The sequence below is a fragment of the Hyaena hyaena genome, unplaced genomic scaffold (genome assembly GCF_003009895.1).
Source record: "Hyaena hyaena isolate Hyena2069 unplaced genomic scaffold, ASM300989v1 scaffold_101, whole genome shotgun sequence".
Classification (NCBI taxonomy): Eukaryota; Metazoa; Chordata; class Mammalia; order Carnivora; family Hyaenidae; genus Hyaena; species Hyaena hyaena.
Genome location: NW_024080733.1, coordinates 951211 through 966927, shown reverse-complemented (window position 1 = coordinate 966927; position 15717 = coordinate 951211). Strand labels below are relative to the sequence as shown.

The 15717-nt window shown below is 53.3% G+C and overlaps 1 protein-coding gene across 2 annotated transcripts in view; it reads right to left on the bottom strand.

Moving 5' to 3' along the window:
• Positions 1-3452, bottom strand: part of GRB10 (growth factor receptor bound protein 10) — a 169070-nt gene extending 165618 nt beyond the window's left edge. For both annotated transcript variants that reach the window (XM_039235703.1, XM_039235704.1), the window contains exon 1: positions 3236-3452. The gene's annotated coding sequence lies outside the window, so the exon portion shown is untranslated. The remainder of the gene's footprint in view (positions 1-3235) is intronic.
• Between the last annotated feature and the right edge of the window lie 12265 nt (positions 3453-15717).

The following is a 15717-nucleotide window of genomic DNA, read 5'->3' as shown; positions in this document are numbered from 1 at the left end:
GCCAGCGAGGAAGCTTCCCTCCGTTTCAAGGCCATGTCCGCCAAGGCACAGGCAAAAAGGGGAGATGCCCTCAGAGCTGGTGAACCCCAAAAGCAGAGAGTCAGGACCACTCACCTCTGCCTTTCCAAGGACCTTTCACGAGGCTGGGACATGGCTTTGCCATTTTCCTTCCTATCATTAAAGAAGAGCCTTTCTGGGAAGGTTTTATTTTCCACTTCCCCGGCTTCCAGGTAACAAGCAAGCTCTGTGATCCGCAGGAGCAGGGACAAAAGTCTGTTCCGTGGAGGGGAGTTCAGAAGCTCCTCAAAGCCGGAGAGAACCGTGGGGGCAAAGGTGCTCCTGCCCGAGGGAGAGGATGGGGGGGGAGAGATAGCTCCCCAAAAGCGCACAGCTAACACACTACCACCACTCATGCCAGCGGATGCCTGAACGGATGAGATCTGTTACACACCCATAAGCGTGCAGACCTTCTAGAAGGTTGCCAGATCCCCAAAGCACCCGTCTGCCAGCCTCGCCCACCTAGTGGTTGGACTGTCTCATGTTTTTCCAGGATTTTCCATGGTTCCACCAGTAAGCAAAACATAAGACAGGAAGAAAACCTTCGCTAGGTAGCAGAGTTCTTATTGCAATTCTGAACATGATGGTGACTTAAGTGAAACGCAGGCAAATATTTTCTCCCACGAGCCCTTGCTTAACACACGGAGACACAGACACCGGGGTGATGCCTCAAGCTGCAAGTACACCGGCTTTCTGCCCCCCCTGAACCCAGCAGATGCCCCCTCGGCTCCGAGGGCCGAAAGGAAGCCAGCAAGCCCCAGACACCGGCCTGAGGAACATCCCGCGACCATCCTGTAGATTGAGAGAGGCACAGAACTCCAAGCAAATCGGTCCCTCAACTGATGCCACCTTAGGTTTTATCCGCCAACCCAGAATTCCTACAGCTCTGAGATGGAGCTGGCGAATGTTCAGGCAGGACTGTAGCTTCCGTACGTTGTAAAGTCTCAGACCAGCCACCCCGTCAAACTCAAAGTTCTGTGCTAGCTCCTACATTTGGACTTGAGCTCTCTGACCGGCCTCCCAGGCCGGCCCTGGGTTCTGATCCCAACGGTCACCACTGCTAAACCCCTAGACAGATGAGGACTGGCCCAGTTCTGGGTTCCTGGTTCACAAAGCAAAGGCATTCTCCGCAGCCCAGCACCGCCCCCAAAGTGGCAAAGCAATAAATGACTTCAGGGATACACAGCATTTATTAGAAGGCTATTTTAATTACAGGAAACACAACAGCCACGTCAAACTCACGACACCCAAATTTCCTCCCCACATAAGGGTGTATTTGAAGTATAAAAATAAGTGGACAAACTTGACAATGGCCTGGGGCAGAAATCTGGAAGGCTGGAAGTGACCAGACTAGTCACAGAGCCTCTCTCTTCTCCAGGTGAGGCTGGCACAGGTGTGAGGCTGCTGCGAACCTCTTCCCGGTCATCTCTCTTCCAGGGTCAATGAATGGACTTGTGCAGAAGCATAAAACACACAGGACTTTAAAAAAAAAAAAAAAAATCCAAAGCTTAGGCTCTGGTGACAGCGCTGTCACTGGCCGCTCATGTGACCGCAGGCACACCGGTTAACCTCCTGAGCCTCAGTTTCCACACCTGCAAAACGGGGATCAAGGGGCTGGAGAGGATTAGAGCACTAAGGCTCCTAAAGCGTCTCTTACACGGTGAACAGCTCGGGCAGTATCAGCGGCCACACGTCTCAGTTTACAGAAGCCACTTGCTGGGTGTGTAACTCTGTCTGTCCTCAAATTCCCTCCCCGTAATCTGGGAATTGGCCTGCCTGGCCCTTCTCTTTTAACTGTCCCCAATAAAATTCAAGTATTATGTGCAGTAATCCTAGAGTTCAGATTTTTAACAGAAAAAAAAAAAAAAAACCAAACAAACAAAAAACGGTCCTCTAGAATCATTCCTGGAAACACGTATTTGCTTTCCTTAATAAATTCCTCCCCTAAAGGACGCTTCGCCCTCCCCTCTGTAGGGGAGAACGTCTTCCTCTACAAAAACCTCGATTTTACCTATTTTGCCTCTTGGAAAGAAAGAGGGGAAGCCACCAGGTCAAGCCCGCTGCAGCTTTGTGCCGTAAACTCCAGTCAACGCCTGTTGCTGCGGAACCAACATGTGTTCTTGGTAAAACTGAGCGAAACGTTCTAGGGAGCACCGTTTCTGAAACTCGGGGGCTCCAGACGGCTGAATCAGCATTTTCGGAAACAAAGTGTTCCAGGCCTGGCCTTGTAAACAGCAGCAAAGAGAAAAGTTGTGCAATAACCCCTATTTACTCACGAGCGCTGCTTGTTTCGGGGGGCCTTTCTCTTTGCATCTCTCCAATGAAAAGCGCACACCACGTTTGCAAGAACGCGATCCTCCCGACGCCTCGCGGGGACCCGGGAGCGGGCGCGCGTCCCCCGGGGGCCCCCCCCTCCCCTGCCCGCCGCCGTTCGGGTCAGGCCGGAGGACACCAAGCTGGCGTTTCCTCCAACGCCCGGGAAGGACCAGCGCCGTCAAAAGTCGAGGAGACCCTCATTTCCGTAACGCACAGGCTGGAGGGCGGCCGCCCAGCAGGCGTTTGGAGAGGCGGCCGGCAAAGGCGGAGAGTTGCATCAGAAATTTCCCTCCGCGAACCGTGCGGCTCTTATCGCATGTCCACGGCTGGCGCACGGCTGGCCCGCGAGCCCACAGCTCGCTGTTAGGCCCCGGCGGCGGGTAGCGGGGCCACTCGCAGAACCAGAAGCGAAGCAAAGCAAAGCAAAACAAAACAACCCAGGCTCCCGCGGCCGCGCCGCGCTCCGGCTGGAGAGGGCAGGGCCCCGCCGCCCCCGGCGGGCGCACCGGGCAGGGGGAGGGCTGCGGGGGGCGCCCGGCGCCCACCCTCGGGGCGGCTCCGGGAGCGCCGCCTCGGCGCTCAGGGCCCGGCCCCGGGCCCGCGGGCGGCCGGCGTCGGGCAGGAGGGCTCCTCGGGCAGGCGCCGCCCGGCCCCCCGGGCTGCCGGGCCGGGATCGCCGCGCGCGGAGCCCCGCGCGCCCACCCCCCACCCCCGGCCGTCGCCCCCCGGCCCCGCGGCGACGCCCTTCCGCCCGCCGCGCCCCCGCCGCGCCCCGCGTCCCCGGCCCGCGCGCAGACAATGCCGGCCCGGCCGCGCCGACCACAAAGTAACTTGCCGCCGCGCTCCCCGCCCAGCTCCGTACCTGCCGCGGCGCCGCTCCCGGCCGCCTCCGCGTGGCCGCCGGCGACCCTCGGCGCGGCCGGGGCGGGCGCGGGGCCCCGCGGGGCGAGGGCGCCGCGCAGGGCGGTCCCGGCCCCCCGCGCGCCGCCGCCCGGGGGGCTGCGCGCAAACTTTGGGCTCCGCGCGGGTCTCCGCGGCCTCCGAGCCGAGCCCGCCGCCGGCGCGCCGCTCGCGTCCCTTCCTGCCTCCGCCCGGCCTCCCCACCCCCTCGCGGGGCTTTAAACCCGCCCGGCCCCGCCCGCCGCCTCCGCCCGCCTCCGCCGCCTCCGCCTCCTCCCCCGGCCGCTTTTCCTGCTCCTCCTCCTCCTCCTCCTCCCGCCGCCGCCGCCGCCGCCGCCGCCGCCGCCGGGACCGCTCGGCGGCCGCCAGCGCGGGCGGAGCCGGGCCTGGGCGCAGGGCGTGGCGCGCGGGGGGCGTGGGGCGCGCGGGGGCCGCACCCGGGGAGGCCCCTGGCCGGGCGGGCGCGGGAAGCGACAGCTGCGCGGGGGCGCGGGGATCCCGCGTCCTGTCCCCCCTGCTCGCGCCCCAGCGACCCTCTCCCTGGACGCGGGGTCCGAGCAGCCCAAGCTCGCGCGCCAGCGAAGGGCACGTCGGATCTGTCCCGAAACGCAATCCAAATCCTTGATCCCGGGCGCCGCAGGGGGACCAGACGGATCAGACGCACCGTCTGCGGCGGCCCGGACTCTGTCGTGGGCTGGCGGTCCTTGTCCGGGAAAGGAGAACGTGGGTTTGCAGTGTCTGCCCACAGCCAGCGAGGTCTGAGGCCTCGCCTCTCTGAGCCTCAGTTTCCCCATCTGCGGGTGGAATGGGAAGGCCCTACAGGCTTTCTTTATGCCACCAAGCCTCAGTGTCCCGGTCTTTGAAATGGGGTAATGAGCCTGCCTGAGAGTGATGTCCCAGGGGTCTAATGAAGCCAAAGGTATAACGAAGTGACTAGCACGAAGGAACCCCTGAATTAATGGAAGCCATTGCCATCGATATGGCTGTGAATGTCTCCCACCTATCAAAATTACAATACAAATAGGACATTAACAATAATTACATCTTCTTCTGGGTCTTTATGCAGAAACAGCCACCATAAAACTTACCTTTACTGAGCACACATTTTATACCAAACATTCACTAATCCTCTTAATTAAAGCACACTCTGAGCCTCTGGCCGATGCCAGCTCTACAGACTGCAACACCGAATCTTCCCGGGGTGGAATAACTTGCTGAACGTCAAGTAGCTGGTAAGTGCAGAGTAAAGAAGATGCCGAACCCCTTTATGGCACTTTTTATAGCTTCTGCTTTTCCCACCTTTGGACGGAATGTATCAATGAAAGATCATCCTTTCCTGTAACTAAAATAGCTCTCCTAAAAGCCTCCACTCTTTGCTCCAAGCTCAGAAAACCATGAGATGAACATCTAGAGAAAATGGTAGGAAGGAGCTTAGGTTCCTGGGAGAAGGAAACACAGAGATCCCTGTTGTAGACAAAGGGTGGAGAGAAAATTAAGGAGAAAACTTAATTGGGACCATCTACCCAGGAGTATAGAAGCTTTGAATCTTAACAGCTTTGCCAAAGGCCTCTTTAAGCAACGAATGCCTGTACCAAGCAGAAAGCCTGATAGGCAGGGGGCTTTAATAGATGTTGGAAAAGCATCTATATCCATATGCATAGTTTTTTCTGCATCACTTGTAGGTAAGCCCATACACTGGAGTCTTTCGCTCCTATACAGTTTGATTATGTCTTTCCTAAAGTACTGGCGATATCGTACATAACCATACCACAGCTACCAAATTCATAAATTTACACTATAAAATACTTGTATATAATCTAGGTCCATATCCCAATTTTGCCGTTGATCTGAGAATGTCCTTTAGTGTTTCTCTCTCTCTCTTTTTTTTTTTTTAATTTTTTAATGTTTACTTTTGAGAGAGACAGCGCATGAGCAGGGGAGGGAGGGGCAGAAAGAAAGGGAGACACAGAATCTGAAACAGGCTCCTGGCTCTGAGCTGTCAGCACAGAGCCCGAGGCGGGGCTCGAACCCACGACCGTAGAGATCATGACCTGAGCCGGAGTCGGATGCTTAACTAACTGAGCCACCCAGGCACCCTGTGTTTCTTTCTTTCCATCTGAAGATTCTGTCGAAGGTCAGGTATCACATTTAACGGCCTCCCAATGGAGGGGATTTCAGACATTACTGTTCCCTAGGAAGGGATCAAAATAAATGTCCCCAAGTGTTTGCATGCTGACATCGACCCCCGGGATTCCTAGGACAGGCCCTCATTCCCTACATTTCCCAGCTCCTCATAGACATCCACACATGCCTCTCTCCCTGGGCAGGGCCCATTCAGTACCACTTGATGATCTGAGTTCATGAACTTGTCACTCTTGTGGCCCTTGAAGCTGCAGCTGTCCCCCGTGCCGAGCCAGTTCTGTGGACAGATTGCACCTCGGTGCCTTCTCCTGCTGCAAATTCCGAACACTCACAGGCTGCATGCTTCCGCTCAGAAGGCTACAAGCCCAGATGGCCTACCGCCATGCGGTGTAGACACTACCCTCGAGAACCCAGCCTACCAGGGGCCAGGCGGCGTGGCTTTGTGTTCCAGGGCTTTACCAAGGGGAAACGTACTGTTGCAATTAGGTGTCAGGACAAGAAACAGGATTTTGTGACACCGAGGAATTCAATTCTACAAACCCGTGCTAGAAGCCTCCTTCAGCTGGAAGTGAAGAATCTGCTAGTGTCTAATTCTACTTAGTAACCATTGGTTAATGTCTGTGTCCTCCGTTGCCTGGAAGCATGTGACTGGGGTAACCCAGTGCCGTTCGCCAGTGTCACCCCAGCAGGGGGAGTGCCGGACACTCAGTGGAACTAAGTCCTCACTGCAAATAGGTCCTCACTGCAAATGGTGCAGATGAATTTATCAATAGAGCCAATGCATGGAGTAAATAAACGATAGGCCCTGGGACCCTCATCGTGGGGCCATAATACAATCACAGGCAGTCACCTGTCTACACCACAGACCCCTGGGCCAGCCCCACTCCATAGAGTTTCCCCCCATGCCGGGGCTCCCTCATGATGCAACTTGCACACCAGTTTTTCAAACACAGCAATTCTTCGACTCCCCTAAACAAGAGGGATCCAGGCTGCTCCTCCCCCTGCACACAGTGATGGGGAGGCTATCGGCGTTCAGGAAGGCTTCCTGGTGGTGGTGTGCCGTCGTGAGGTCCTGGAAGGTCCAATGTGTAACATAGGAACCAAGAGCAGAGAGAGGTATAGACCTTGTCAAAGCCAAGGAAGACTCTACCAGGTAATCACATTCGGTTATACGATGTGGGGGATGTGAGGGAGGACGCGGGGGGGGTCAGGAGATGGGACGAGAGCCCAGCCTGGAAGGCTAAGAAGGGACTATTGTGTCATGCTTGGGAGTTTCTACTTTATTCCAAAGGCGATGAGAGGGAACGAGGTCTTTCTGTCCTGGATGCAGCCAACTGGATTTCCCCCAAAATGGAACGGTCCATAGTACCCCCCCAACAGCCTCACTTTCCTTTGTCCCTAGCAGCAATTGACTTAGGGATGGGGGGTGTGACATTGGCCCAAGGACTCCCAGTTGTAGGCTGGCTTACCAATGGGCAGAAGGACACCCGCCCCTGGGAGTCAGAGCCGGAAGTGCCCTCGAGGCTGGAACAGCCAGACCAGGTGAGGAACAGCTGGGCGGGGCTCCGTTTGTGAGGGGAGGTGCCGATCACCACAAGCCCCAAATAGATGCCCTTGGTCTCCCGTGTCCCTGGGTCCGAGTGACAGGCAGCTCTTGTTTTTCGATTTCCATGGTAATCCATTTTTCTTATAAACTCTGCTGTTCATAAGGTAGCTTGAATCAAAACGACTTGACATCTCAAAAGAAGCTCGTTGAAGGATGTTTCTTTTTTTTTTTTTAATGTTTATTTATCTTGAGAGAGAGACTGTGTGTAAGTGGGGGAGGAGCAGAGAGAGAGAGAGAGAGAGAGAATCCCAAGCAGACTTCACACTGTCAGCACAGAGCCCAATGCGGGGCTCAAACTCACAAACCATGAGATCATGACCTGAGCTGAAACCAAGAATCGAACGCTTAACCGACGCCCCCCACCCCAGTGCCCCTGAAGGATGTTTCTTAAGTCTGGTTTATTGAGATTTATTTTACCTCCAGGAAAAATCACATTTTCTGGGATTTGGGCAAGGTATACACTTGTGTAACCATGATGTCAGTGAAGATATAGATCCACTGCATCGCCCCAAAGCTTCCCTCTTGGCGCTGTGGCCACTGGCCCACTGCTGACAGCCTGTCATCTACTTTCCTGCTCCCAGTTTTCCCTTTGTGAGATTGTCTTATGGATGGAATCTCACAGTAGGCAGCCTTTTCCGCCCGGCTTTTCTCACTCAGCATTTGGGATTCATCTATGTCAGTCCATGAGTCAATAGCTTGTTCCTTTTCAATGCTGCATATGATGTGTGGACGCTTGTACTTCAATTTGTTCATCCGCTCACTGGCTAATGGAAATGTGGGCAAGTCCCAGTTTAGAGTGATTATGAATAAAACTGCTACCCATGTTTTTCTGGGGACACAAATTTTCATTTCTCTTGGGTAAATAATGGAAGCGAGATGGCTGGGTCATATGAAACGCGTTTGACTTTCTAAGAACATGCTAAGGGGCGCCTTGGGGGCTCAGTCGGTTAAGCATTCGGCTCTTGATCACGACTCAGGTCATGATTTCATGGTTTGTGAGATTGAGCCCCATGTCTGGCTCTGCGCTGAGCCCGCTTGGGAATCTCTCTCTCCCTCTCTCTCTCCGCACCTCCCCCTCCCTCAAAATACATAAGTAAACATGAAAAATTTTTTTTAAAAAAAACCCACCAAACCGTTTTCAAGGTGATCTATGCCATTTGCATCCGCACCAAAAATGTCTGAGTGTTCCAATTGATCCTTATCTTGATCGATGCCCAGTATAGTCAGTTTTCTGACTTTTAGGCATTTCGATTGGTGTGTAATTGAATGTCATTCTGATTTTAATTTGTGTTTTCCTCGTGGCAAATAGCGCAGGACACTTTTTCATGAGGTTACTTGCTATGCATCTATGTTCTTTTCTGAAGACCATCTTTGGCCTCCTTTCTTTTTAACTGTGTTGGTTGTTTCTTTATTGAGTTCTGAGAGCTTTTTATATATTATGGATACCAGTTCTTAACCCAAAAAAATGGGTTTTGCAAGTAAGTATATTCTCCCATACATCTTCCTGTTTTTTTTTCTAAGATTTATTTATTTATTTTGAGAGAGAGAGGGCACACACTTGCGAGTGAATGCACAAGCTGGGGAGGGGAGGAGAGGAGGGACAGAATCCCAAGCAGGCTTTGCACCATCAGCACCAAGCCCATTGCGGGGCTCAGACTCACGAACAGTGAGATCATAACCTGAGCCGAGATCAAGAGTCAGACACTTAACTGACTGAGCCCCTCAGGTGCCCCTCATCCTTCCTGTTTAACAATGCCTTTCAGAGTACAGGACTTTTTGTTTTTAATTTTGTGGGTTAAAAATTATCAAATGATCCTTTTCTGGTTTGGGATATTTTTTGTTTTTGGGTTGTTGTTTTTTTTTTTGCATTCCATCTAAGAAAGTCTTGTCTAACCCAGAGCCTGCAGCAGTTTGTCTCCTGAAGCTTTGTAGTTTTAAGCTCCTACATTTAGACCTATAATCCAAGTTGAGTTCATTTTGTAGGGTCAGAGTTTTTTGCTTTGCTTTGCTTTGCCTGGAGGCGTCTGCCTGCTCCGCTGGTGATTTGAAGGAGCTGAGCAATCCCCAGTGTGTAGTAGAGGGCTGCATCCGGCTTCAGGGAGGACCCAGGAAAGCGGCTGGGGACTTTTGCTGGTGTGGACGACACGGGTTGTGACAGAGGAGAGAAGAGTTTCCAAACACCGGTGGTGAGCATTTGCAGGCCCCAGGGTGGGGGGTGGATTGGGGACCCTTAGCAGAGAGGGAGGTGAGGGCACCTGCACACATGAGTTCATTATGGCCAACCCACTTTTTATTGTGATTTTTGGGGGGTGTGGAGAGGGTTGTCTAGACTGTTCTTAAACTTTTTTTAAATTTTCCCCATAAAATCAGGCTTAGCTTCTCTTGAAGAATCAGAACCTCTGCCATGTGGCCCCATTCTCCGGGGATGGCAATCCTCTGGGGCTCCAGGGATGAGGAGGCCTCACCGTGGTGCACGCAGGTTAACACCAGGTTGCTTAGTGCAAGGGCAGGACCCTGTCCGCTCTGGGTCAATGTGCTGCCACGGAGGTGAGTGGGAGAGCCTCGGGGCCAGCTGAGCCGCCTTGGAGTCATGCCTTGGGGTCTCATGGCCGTGAGGAGACATGGAGACCCTAGGCAGCACGCGCTTGGGAAGGTGCACCCGGGCAGCCCCCACCGCAGAGAAGTTTTTCCAGCACCTCCTGGGGCTCTTTCCAAGACATCTGCATCTTAACTGAAAGAATGCTGTGGCCCTTAGGGGGATCTGGGCTGCAGGGAACAGAGCAAGGCTCCACCCATCATCCAGGACCCGGGTGCCTTCCACCCTGCCCTCGGTCACGCCCCCTGCTGGCTCTGCCTTACAACTGTCCCTGGTGCTGTAGAGGTCATGGCCCAGATGTAGCCCCAAGTATTGGATCCCCTTATAGCTGCATCTGAAGGCAGAAAGGAGACATTCCTCCTGCCTTGCCTCATTCCAGAAGACTCCAGATTTCTTCTCACATCTCTGTGGTCAAATTACGGTCTCGGGCCCAAGCCCTAGCAGCACCTGGCACCTTAAACCTTTCTCTTGGGGGTACAGGGTCAGTCACCAAGACAGGAGGCTCAAGGGAAGGGTGGCCGGTAAATGAATGACCAGTGGTCTCTGGCCAATAGCATGTGGCTTTTATGGCAGTAAACAGCCAAGACCCCAACCTCCTTTAAAAGTGGCTTCCAGGAGCACCCAGGTGGCTCAGTCAGTTAAGCATCTGACCTCGGCTCAGGTCATGATCCCACAGTTTGTGAGTTTAAGTGCCGCATCGGGCTCTGTGCTGACAGCTCAGAGCCTGGAGCCTGTTTCAGATTCTGTGTCTCCCTCTCTCTCTGCCCCTCCCCTGCTCGTGCTCTCTTGTCTCTCTCAAAAATAAGTAAACACTAAAAAACATTTTTTTTTTTAAAAAGTGGCTTCTTGGGGCACCTCGGTGGCTCAGTCGGTTGAGCGTCCGACTTCGGCTCAGGTCATGATCTTGTGGCATGTGAGTTCGAGCCCCGCATCAGGCTCGCTGCTATCAGCACAGGGCTGGCTTCATATCCCCTGTCTCCCTCTCTCCCTGTCCCTCCCCTGCTTGTGCTATCAAAAAAATAAACAAACATTAAAAATATACACATGTATATATTCCTAATGAAATGCAGCCCAGGAATCCGCGTCCATGCAGTTCTGAATCCCAAGGTATGCAAACCTCTAAAACCATGAGCTCCTTCTCAGCCATTTAAAAAATAGTCAAGTCAGCCCTTAAACTCAATTAGAAGTTAATTTACCCACTCATATCATACCAACTCTACTTAATGAAATATATTTCCAGCCCAACACGCTTCATGGTTTTTAATAACCACCATTCCAGAGCTAAACGGGGAACCCAAATAAGAATGAAACTATTTAATGGGTGAAACGTATTTAGAGCTACCAAAGATGTAGTATCAGCATAACTTGCACGGTGCGCGAGAAAGCTGGCGAGGGTTTGTTTTCAAGGCAGCGCGGCAAAGTTAATGTTGGAATCACTGCACGGAGAAGCGGCTGCAGTGAGCATACGTTCCTTAAGAGGATTAATCTGCCTGCACGTCGTCCTGTGAGGCTACACAGAAAAAGAACAGCTAATCCCAGAGACGCACCGGAGGGATCCCGCAGCCGGCGCTGGAGGCAGTGAGAAACCTTGTGCAGGGGGGAGGCTGGTGGAGCGAGTGCTCTGTCCATCCCTGGGCCCCAGTGCTCCGGCTCCACAAGTCTGTTTCACCATAACATGCAGAGTTTATAACCCAGAGCCATCGTTATTTAGCACTTTCCTCCGGGAGAAATGTTTTTCCTTTGTTCTTCTTTTAACTTTTATCTCTTATCCCTCTTTCTTTTACTCTTCTACCCTCAAAACAACCCCCAGTTCTTCTTATTTTTTTAATATTTATTTTTTGGAGGGAGAGGGCAGCAGAGGAGGGGGAGAGGGAGGGGGGGCACAGGATGTGAAGCGGGCTCTGAGCTGACAGGCTAACAGCGGTGAGCCCGATGTGGGGCTCGAACTCACGAATATCCAGATCGTGACCTGAGCCGAAGTCGGATGCTCAGCCGACTGAGCCACCCAGGTGCCCCAGTGAGCCCCATTTCTTAAGCATCTGCCTCACCGTCGGCAGGCAATAGCCAGTGATGGGTACTTCACATCGTACGCAGTACCAACAGTACCAGGCATCTTGTGTACACATTGCAGTCAATCCCACCAATCCGTTTGGAGGCAAATATTACGGTCTCAATCTCCTTCTCAAGGAAGCTGACTCAGAAAATCTCCGTGACTCCCAAACATCACTTAACCACGGAGCTGGGATCCAAAGCAACGTTTCTCTGACCTGAGTCCCACCGTCTCCCGCTCTTGGCCCCTCTGTGATTTCTTGTGAGTGTGTTATTTTCCATGTAACCGGGTATTTAAGTGCGTGACCTAATGGGCTTTCTTTTGTGCAAAATTTTGCGTTTAGATTTCAGCATGGTGAACTTCTGCCTCTTGGCGAAAGGGGTTTTCCTTCGTTTTAGGATCAGAAGATGTGATGTCATTTCTGGTTGGTCATGTGTCCCTGAATCCGGCAGGGAGGAAGATGTTAACTGCTCTGTTCCAGTGGGAGATTTTAACCTTCCCCCCCGCCCCAAGTCCCCCTGCTTTGAAGGGGTTTGGGGAGCTGGCTGGGTTGCTAGCTTGGGAATTCTGATGCATCCGGAGACCCACAGGATGGGCAGACCCAGAAATACGCAAAGGACAGGCACCTGGGTGGCTCAGATGGTCAAGCGTCAGACTCTTGGTTTCTGCTCAGGTCATGACCTCTCGGATTTAGGAAGTCAAGGGCTGAGCTGCGTTGTGCTCTGTGCTGGCAAGGTGAAGCCTGCTTGGAATTCTCTCTCTCCTTCTCTCTCTGCCCCTCCCCCACTCATGCTCTGTCTCTCTCAAATAAAAAGAGAGATAGAGAGAAAGAAAAGAGATACACAAGGGAGGAGCCACCCCTAGAGAGAGGGGTCCAGGTCATAGCAAATGCGATATATCTGGAAAGTCCAAAAGAGGTAGGAGCCTTGCAAGCAGGTGACCCTCCTGATGGTGGAACGCCGGGTGACAGTGGAGTGTCTGTCACAGGGCAAGTGGATGGAGGTGGCTTCCAGGCACCCCCATGGAGGGATGTCCAGGGCAGGCACTCGGTGCTGGGGCAAGGATGAGACAGGGCTTCGGTCCAGGAGGAAGTGGGCCAGGAGGTCAAGATCTGTGTGCCGTCAAGGCCGACACTCACCCCGTGGCTAGAGCGGGGACGTCCATCCAGGGCACCTCCGTGAGGCCCCCCGCCCCAGGTTTCCTTTAGGACAAGAGCCCCCAAGGCCCAGCTTCTGCGGAGAGGGATAAGGAAATCACACAACCCAAAGAGCACTAAGCGTTCCAGCCCACTGGCGGCTTCGGCATCTGCTGTGGGTTCCCAGATGCCACATCCGCTCGACAAACACTGATGAGATGCTGACCATCTGCGAGCACAGGACAAGCCCAGGTGATGGTTGTGGCCCTCTTACAGAGGCTTCCTTAGCAGGACTCGGGGGCTCACCAGAGACCCCTTGAAGCAGCTGCGGATGACCAGAGCAGAGGCACCCCCTGAGGGGCAGGGCTGCACAAGGGACTCAAGAGTTCGGGAGTGCCATCAGCGAGGGCTGCGGCTGGGAGCTCTTCCCCGAGAGCAACTCTGCGTGTCCCGTGTTTCTGACAATCAGGAGCCGGGACGGTCACCCAATGAGACAGCTGTCCTACTGCTTCGAGGGACATGCAGACGGAGACCTGAGTGGGCGCTCTGTCTACCGCTTTGGCCGACAACTTGAGCTTTGCAATCAGACAGACCAGCCCCGAATTTAACGTTGCACCTCATTGTGTGGTTTGGGACAAAAAAAAAAAATTAGTCTCTTTAAACCCAATGTCTTTGGCTGTAAAGTCAAGATAATAATTCTGGGGCGCCTGGGTGGCTCAGTTGCTTAAGTGTCTGACTCTTGATTTGAGCTCAGGTCATGATCTCATGGTCTGTGGGTATGAGCCCCATCTCGGGCTCCCTTTCTCTGCCCCTCCCCCTCCCGTACTCATGCTCGCTCTCTTTCTCTCTCTCTCTCTCAAAAATAAGTAAATAAACTTAATTTTGTTTTTACTTTATACCTTATATGATGGCTTTAGTACATTTTTATGTCGTACTTGAATCTGTCACTAATGTTTCAATATTGTATTTTTTAAGGTTTATTTATTTATTTTGAGAGAGACAAAGAGAGCACAGCAGAGGAGGGGCGAGGAAAGAGGGGGAATCTCAAGCAGGCTCCGCACTCTGCACAGAGCCTAATGCAGGGTTCGAACTGATGAACTGTGAGAACATGACCCGAGCCGAAATCAAGAGTCAGGTGTCTAACCGACTGAGTCATTCAGGCACTCCAATATTCATTTTTTAAACTTTATTGATTTATTTTGAGACAGAGAGAGAGAGAGAGAGAGCAGGAGCAGGGGAGGGGCGGAGAGAGAGAAGGGAAGAGAGAGAATCCCAAACAGGCTCCACACTGTCAGCCCAGAGCCTGATGCAGGCTCAAACCCATACCATGAGATCATGACTTGAGCCGAAACCGAGAGTCTGACACTTAACTGACTGAGCCACCCCAGTGCCCTATAGGGTTTCAATACTCTATTGCAACAGAATAAACCACCGCAAACTTAGCGATGTACCACAAACTCCGTTTTATTATGTTTGCAGCCTGCATGGGTCAGTAGTTCAGATATGGCATGGCGGAAGAGGGGGTGCTGATCCCCACCCCCACCCCCACCCCCGTGTCTTATCATCAGAGTCATCCCAGCCACTGTCTGAGTGATGCTGAGGTCAGTTTAGCAGCGGCCACATGGGGGCCAGTATGGAACAAAGGTGAGTGAAGGAAGTTCACTGGGGAGACGAGGTATGGGGTCTCCTTTATTTGGGGGGACACGGGGCTATGACAGCGTGGCACCCCCCCCCCTCCCGGGCAGCTTTCCTGGCTTCCCAGGGCAGTCAGCCGAGGAGGAGGCTGCCTTGTGCGCCTCCATAATAGAGCAGCAGAGGGAACGCAGGCCTGTGCCGTCTTCAGCCCCAAGAGCTACTTACATGTCCTCAGTGTTTAGTCTCTTAGACTCTTGTTTGTCCCGGTGGCTTCATGCACCACAACGAATGTAGCTGATCACTCAGACGGTTCATGGAAAGCACCAGAAATAGGAGCAACATCATGACGCCACCTTTCTGCACAGAAGCCTGTGCCCACCCCAAATATCCACGAATGAAGGAGAGCTCTATGATTGCGTGCTCTACCGTTTCCTGAGGAGTAAGCCTCCCGAGCAGGGAAGGCACAGGAGCAAGACTTCAAAAGGAGGCGTCTGTTCTCAGGCCACATTTTGAGCTGTCACCCTTAACCCCAGTGCCCAGTGGCGACTCCAGCCTGCAGCAGAGCCTGGGCATTTTGGGAGATGCACTTGACATCCTGTTAAGCTCTGTTTATCTTGTCTTTGGAAAACGTGTGTGGGCACACGATAATAACAACACTTTGCTTTGGGGAACTTTTTCGGGAACTCGGTCACCCACATCCGTCACCAGCGGGTTCGTTGTCTGTCCCAAAGAATCTCTCCAACACTCAATGCCAATATGCCCGTGCCACCTGCAAAAAATACACCTCTTCAGGGCCCCCACTCAAGCCCCCAAGAGTTGGGGCTGTCACCAAACATTCAAGTTAAGTTCTTCCAGGATCGATGCCTGCACTCAGGTCACTCGGAGGGCAATCATCCTTCCAGAAGAGCCACCAAGAGAGAACATCTATCATGGTGAAGCCCACAGATTTTGGGGTTCAATCTGGCACACCCCTCCCTTGCCAGGGGGCCTTGGGCAAGTTATCCAACCATACTGAGCCTCAGTGTCCTCAAGTGTGGAGGGGCTGGTAGGTTTAACTTTAACCCCCACCCTGTTAGGTGGATAGATCGTTTGAAGGGCCATGGGGGGCCACCTGCAAGGCTGAGCTTGGAGCTGGGCCGCCTAATCCCTTCCTCCCCAGCTCAGAGGCAGATGGAGAGGGAAGGGACTTCACCTTGTATCACTTTGGTGGATAAACAGAGGCTAACAGGGACAAATAGTCATCCCGTCATCCACGGTTTCAGTTACTCAGCCAATCGTGG